Raw genomic sequence first — 6,879 nt, 5'->3', positions numbered from 1 at the left:
TTAGTAGCAGTGAGGCAAAGTGGTCTTGTGGAAAAGACTGATCGCTTCACAACGCAATGTATGTATGTACTCGGGTTCGACTCCCAGCTTCTTCTTTCTACCTCATGTTATTTTTTTTTATTTTTTTTTCTTTACCCCATGATATTGACGTGTCCATCTCCTTTTTTTAAAGGGGACACCCCCCCCCCCACCTCCTCAATAAAGGAGGAAATAAAATTTGATACTCTTTCTTTAACAAGCGACTCTCTGAATAAGTTATAATACGTCTTTTGCTACATCTACAACAATAAGTATCAATATGAAAAAATACATGGAGATTACCAGTGTGACACATTAGTCTAGTGGATAGGCAAACGCCTGGCAACTGGAAGGTATCGGGTTCGACTCCCAGCTAGTGCTTTTTTTAATTTTTTTTTATAAATCTTTGAAAAAGAAAAAAACTGATGTTAGAACCCATTTTCATCTCACTCAAAGTTTGGTGTGATAAAATAATTATTGTTGGTGTTGTTGATGTATGGGAAAGGGTTCCAAATCACAATATGTCAATGGATTCCTCAAAAAAAATTGAAAAAGGGCCTATGGTGAGGGGGAGCAGCTGAGTGTAGGAAAAAACTGTAATGGAGCCCTTTGGGAGGGGGGGTCTTTTTTTTTGGGGGGGGGTCTTTTTTTTTGGGGGGGGGGTCTTGTTTTTTTCTGGGGGGTCTTTTTTTTGGGGGGGGTCATTTTTTTTTTTGGGGGGGGGGGTCGTCAGCTAGCTGGCGGTCGTCAGCTAGCTGGCGGTCGTCAGCTAGGCGCTGGCGGTCGTCAGCGTAGCCGGTGGACGGTAGCGTTAGCCCCAAAGCCATGTCCAATTTTTAAACTACATTCAAGAGTCCCTTATTGCCAGGTTAAACAAGTTTTTTACATTTTCAGTACTACTTACATCCATTTATTCAATCTGTACACTCCCATGCTATCCTTTTCCAGTCTGTAAACAACTTTACAACATGAATTCAATGATGGGCAAGGTTTTACTCTCCTATGAAAACGCCCAAACTTCGCGAGGTGAAACAAAGGGTCTTTCAATTCAAGCCTATTCAAGCCCAATATGGGCTAACAACTGGCCTGCATACCCGAGCAGAATCATTTTGTGCTCGACAAAGACACACAGCCTTGGGTAAAGAGGTCCATTATTATTTTTTTTTTTAGTTATATTTTTTCATTGACAGTATACTATTAAATATCAGGAATATTGGATGCTCTGTTTCAAATACAGTCCCGATTGCCGAGCAATGAATTATCTCATGCTTCTTGTCCAAAAACCATATCTAACTCGTTTTTAAAACGGTATCATTTTAATTTCCATTTCCCAGCATTATTTTGAACTGTCTTGAACTGAACTTGTTTTCCTTTCTTATATTTCGATACCATTACGTCAGGAATGCTATTATTACCTCTCATGTAATCCTCGCAATTGACAAAAATATTCCGTCAATGAAGGGAGGGTCGGGTTTTTTTCTCAATTCTTTAATTGATGCCATGTCAGAAAGAGCTGAATAATGTGTTACGTAACTATTCAAACATTGCAGGTGCAAGCTATTGAACACGGAATCGAATAGCCAAGCTTCCCTATTCATTGGTGCCCTGTTATAGAATTCGTAGCATATCCTAAATGGAATAGATCCGTGTTCTGTTCATTATGCTATGTCAGGGCAGTGGCCTATTGTCATATCACTTTAACTTTAAGTCGGCAGTTTGCAAAATAAATGAAAATAACATAAAACCTCACTATTATATCAGAAATATCAGTAACTGAAAGAAAACATTTACGGGCAATCTTGACAACATCGGACTGCAAAAATATGAATAATTATGCATCCCGAAATCGTTAAATCAGTAAATCAACATATTAAAGTCGTTAACATGCAGAAAGTGCTATAAGACCAAGAAGCGAACCAGTTAGTAGCAGTGAGGCAAAGTGGTCTTGTGGAAAAGACTGATCGCTTCACAACGCAATGTATGTATGTACTCGGGTTCGACTCCCAGCTTCTTCTTTCTACCTCATGTTATTTTTTTTATTTTTTTTTCTTTACCCCATGATATTGACGTGTCCATCTCCTTTTTTTAAAGGGGACACCCCCCCCCCCCACCTCCTCAATAAAGGAGGAAATAAAATTTGATACTCTTTCTTTAACAAGCGACTCTCTGAATAAGTTATAATACGTCTTTTGCTACATCTACAACAATAAGTATCAATATGAAAAAATACATGGAGATTACCAGTGTGACACATTAGTCTAGTGGATAGGCAAACGCCTGGCAACTGGAAGGTATCGGGTTCGACTCCCAGCTAGTGCTTTTTTTAATTTTTTTTTATAAATCTTTGAAAAAGAAAAAAACTGATGTTAGAACCCATTTTCATCTCACTCAAAGTTTGGTGTGATAAAATAATTATTGTTGGTGTTGTTGATGTATGGGAAAGGGTTCCAAATCACAATATGTCAATGGATTCCTCAAAAAAAATTGAAAAAGGGCCTATGGTGAGGGGGAGCAGCTGAGTGTAGGAAAAAACTGTAATGGAGCCCTTTTGGGAGGGGGGGTCTTTTTTTTTGGGGGGGGGGGTCTTTTTTTTGGGGGGGGTCTTGTTTTTTTTCTGGGGGGTCTTTTTTTTGGGGGGGGTCATTTTTTTTTTGGGGGGGGGGGGGGTGGGGTCGTCAGCTAGCTGGCGGTCGTCAGCTAGCAGCTAGCTGGCGGTCGTCAGCGTAGCCGGTGGACGGTAGCGTTAGCCCCAAAGCCATGTCCAATTTTTAAACTACATTCAAGAGTCCCTTATTGCCAGGTTAAACAAGTTTTTTACATTTTCAGTACTACTTACATCCATTTATTCAATCTGTACACTCCCATGCTATCCTTTTCCAGTCTGTAAACAACTTTACAACATGAATTCAATGATGGGCAAGGTTTTACTCTCCTATGAAAACGCCCAAACTTCGCGAGGTGAAACAAAGGGTCTTTCAATTCAAGCCTATTCAAGCCCAATATGGGCTAACAACTGGCCTGCATACCCGAGCAGAATCATTTTGTGCTCGACAAAGACACACAGCCTTGGGTAAAGAGGTCCATTATTATTTTTTTTTTAGTTATATTTTTTTCATTGACAGTATACTATTAAATATCAGGAATATTGGATGCTCTGTTTCAAATACAGTCCCGATTGCCGAGCAATGAATTATCTCATGCTTCTTGTCCAAAAACCATATCTAACTCGTTTTTAAAACGGTATCATTTTAATTTCCATTTCCCAGCATTATTTTGAACTGTCTTGAACTGAACTTGTTTTCCTTTCTTATATTTCGATACCATTACGTCAGGAATGCTATTATTACCTCTCATGTAATCCTCGCAATTGACAAAAATATTCCGTCAATGAAGGGAGGGTCGGGTTTTTTTCTCAATTCTTTAATTGATGCCATGTCAGAAAGAGCTGAATAATGTGTTACGTAACTATTCAAACATTGCAGGTGCAAGCTATTGAACACGGAATCGAATAGCCAAGCTTCCCTATTCATTGGTGCCCTGTTATAGAATTCGTAGCATATCCTAAATGGAATAGATCCGTGTTCTGTTCATTATGCTATGTCAGGGCAGTGGCCTATTGTCATATCACTTTAACTTTAAGTCGGCAGTTTGCAAAATAAATGAAAATAACATAAAACCTCACTATTATATCAGAAATATCAGTAACTGAAAGAAAACATTTACGGGCAATCTTGACAACATCGGACTGCAAAAATATGAATAATTATGCATCCCGAAATCGTTAAATCAGTAAATCAACATATTAAAGTCGTTAACATGCAGAAAGTGCTATAAGACCAAGAAGCGAACCAGTTAGTAGCAGTGAGGCAAAGTGGTCTTGTGGAAAAGACTGATCGCTTCACAACGCAATGTATGTATGTACTCGGGTTCGACTCCCAGCTTCTTCTTTCTACCTCATGTTATTTTTTTTTATTTTTTTTTCTTTACCCCATGATATTGACGTGTCCATCTCCTTTTTTTAAAGGGGACACCCCCCCCCCCCACCTCCTCAATAAAGGAGGAAATAAAATTTGATACTCTTTCTTTAACAAGCAACTCTCTGAATAAGTTATAATACGTCTTTTGCTACATCTACAACAATAAGTATCAATATGAAAAAATACATGGAGATTACCAGTGTGACACATTAGTCTAGTGGATAGGCAAACGCCTGGCAACTGGAAGGTATCGGGTTCGACTCCCAGCTAGTGCTTTTTTTAATTTTTTTTTATAAATCTTTGAAAAAGAAAAAAACTGATGTTAGAACCCATTTTCATCTCACTCAAAGTTTGGTGTGATAAAATAATTATTGTTGGTGTTGTTGATGTATGGGAAAGGGTTCCAAATCACAATATGTCAATGGATTCCTCAAAAAAAATTGAAAAAGGGCCTATGGTGAGGGGGAGCAGCTGAGTGTAGGAAAAAACTGTAATGGAGCCCTTTTGGGAGGGGGGGTCTTTTTTTTTTGGGGGGGGGTCTTTTTTTTTGGGGGGGGTCTTGTTTTTTTTCTGGGGGGTCTTTTTTTTGGGGGGGGGTCATTTTTTTTTTGGGGGGGGGGGGGTCGTCAGCTAGCTGGCGGTCGTCAGCTAGCTGGCGGTCGTCAGCTAGCTCCAGCTAGCTGGCGGTCGTCAGCGTAGCCGGTGGACGGTAGCGTTAGCCCCAAAGCCATGTCCAATTTTTAAACTACATTCAAGAGTCCCTTATTGCCAGGTTAAACAAGTTTTTTACATTTTCAGTACTACTTACATCCATTTATTCAATCTGTACACTCCCATGCTATCCTTTTCCAGTCTGTAAACAACTTTACAACATGAATTCAATGATGGGCAAGGTTTTACTCTCCTATGAAAACGCCCAAACTTCGCGAGGTGAAACAAAGGGTCTTTCAATTCAAGCCTATTCAAGCCCAATATGGGCTAACAACTGGCCTGCATACCCGAGCAGAATCATTTTGTGCTCGACAAAGACACACAGCCTTGGGTAAAGAGGTCCATTATTATTTTTTTTTTTAGTTATATTTTTTTCATTGACAGTATACTATTAAATATCAGGAATATTGGATGCTCTGTTTCAAATACAGTCCCGATTGCCGAGCAATGAATTATCTCATGCTTCTTGTCCAAAAACCATATCTAACTCGTTTTTAAAACGGTATCATTTTAATTTCCATTTCCCAGCATTATTTTGAACTGTCTTGAACTGAACTTGTTTTCCTTTCTTATATTTCGATACCATTACGTCAGGAATGCTATTATTACCTCTCATGTAATCCTCGCAATTGACAAAAATATTCCGTCAATGAAGGGAGGGTCGGGTTTTTTTCTCAATTCTTTAATTGATGCCATGTCAGAAAGAGCTGAATAATGTGTTACGTAACTATTCAAACATTGCAGGTGCAAGCTATTGAACACGGAATCGAATAGCCAAGCTTCCCTATTCATTGGTGCCCTGTTATAGAATTCGTAGCATATCCTAAATGGAATAGATCCGTGTTCTGTTCATTATGCTATGTCAGGGCAGTGGCCTATTGTCATATCACTTTAACTTTAAGTCGGCAGTTTGCAAAATAAATGAAAATAACATAAAACCTCACTATTATATCAGAAATATCAGTAACTGAAAGAAAACATTTACGGGCAATCTTGACAACATCGGACTGCAAAAATATGAATAATTATGCATCCCGAAATCGTTAAATCAGTAAATCAACATATTAAAGTCGTTAACATGCAGAAAGTGCTATAAGACCAAGAAGCGAACCAGTTAGTAGCAGTGAGGCAAAGTGGTCTTGTGGAAAAGACTGATCGCTTCACAACGCAATGTATGTATGTACTCGGGTTCGACTCCCAGCTTCTTCTTTCTACCTCATGTTATTTTTTTTATTTTTTTCTTTACCCCATGATATTGACGTGTCCATCTCCTTTTTTTAAAGGGGACACCCCCCCCCCACCTCCTCAATAAAGGAGGAAATAAAATTTGATACTCTTTCTTTAACAAGCAACTCTCTGAATAAGTTATAATACGTCTTTTGCTACATCTACAACAATAAGTATCAATATGAAAAAATACATGGAGATTACCAGTGTGACACATTAGTCTAGTGGATAGGCAAACGCCTGGCAACTGGAAGGTATCGGGTTCGACTCCCAGCTAGTGCTTTTTTTAATTTTTTTTTATAAATCTTTGAAAAAGAAAAAAACTGATGTTAGAACCCATTTTCATCTCACTCAAAGTTTGGTGTGATAAAATAATTATTGTTGGTGTTGTTGATGTATGGGAAAGGGTTCCAAATCACAATATGTCAATGGATTCCTCAAAAAAAATTGAAAAAGGGCCTATGGTGAGGGGGAGCAGCTGAGTGTAGGAAAAAACTGTAATGGAGCCCTTTTGGGAGGGGGGGTCTTTTTTTTTGGGGGGGGGGTCTTTTTTTTGGGGGGGGGTCTTGTTTTTTTTCTGGGGGGTCTTTTTTTGGGGGGGGGTCATTTTTTTTTTTGGGGGGGGGGGTCGTCAGCTAGCTGGCGGTCGTCAGCTAGCTGGCGGTAGCTAGGCGCTGGCGGTCGTCAGCGTAGCCGGTGGACGGTAGCGTTAGCCCCAAAGCCATGTCCAATTTTTAAACTACATTCAAGAGTCCCTTATTGCCAGGTTAAACAAGTTTTTTACATTTTCAGTACTACTTACATCCATTTATTCAATCTGTACACTCCCATGCTATCCTTTTCCAGTCTGTAAACAACTTTACAACATGAATTCAATGATGGGCAAGGTTTTACTCTCCTATGAAAACGCCCAAACTTCGCGAGGTGAAACAAAGGGTCTTTCAAT

Source organism: Strongylocentrotus purpuratus, unplaced genomic scaffold (genome assembly GCF_000002235.5).
Source record: "Strongylocentrotus purpuratus isolate Spur 01 unplaced genomic scaffold, Spur_5.0 spur5_scaffold_16, whole genome shotgun sequence".
Classification (NCBI taxonomy): domain Eukaryota; kingdom Metazoa; phylum Echinodermata; class Echinoidea; order Camarodonta; family Strongylocentrotidae; genus Strongylocentrotus; species Strongylocentrotus purpuratus.
Note: the sequence above shows the minus strand (reverse complement) of the source record.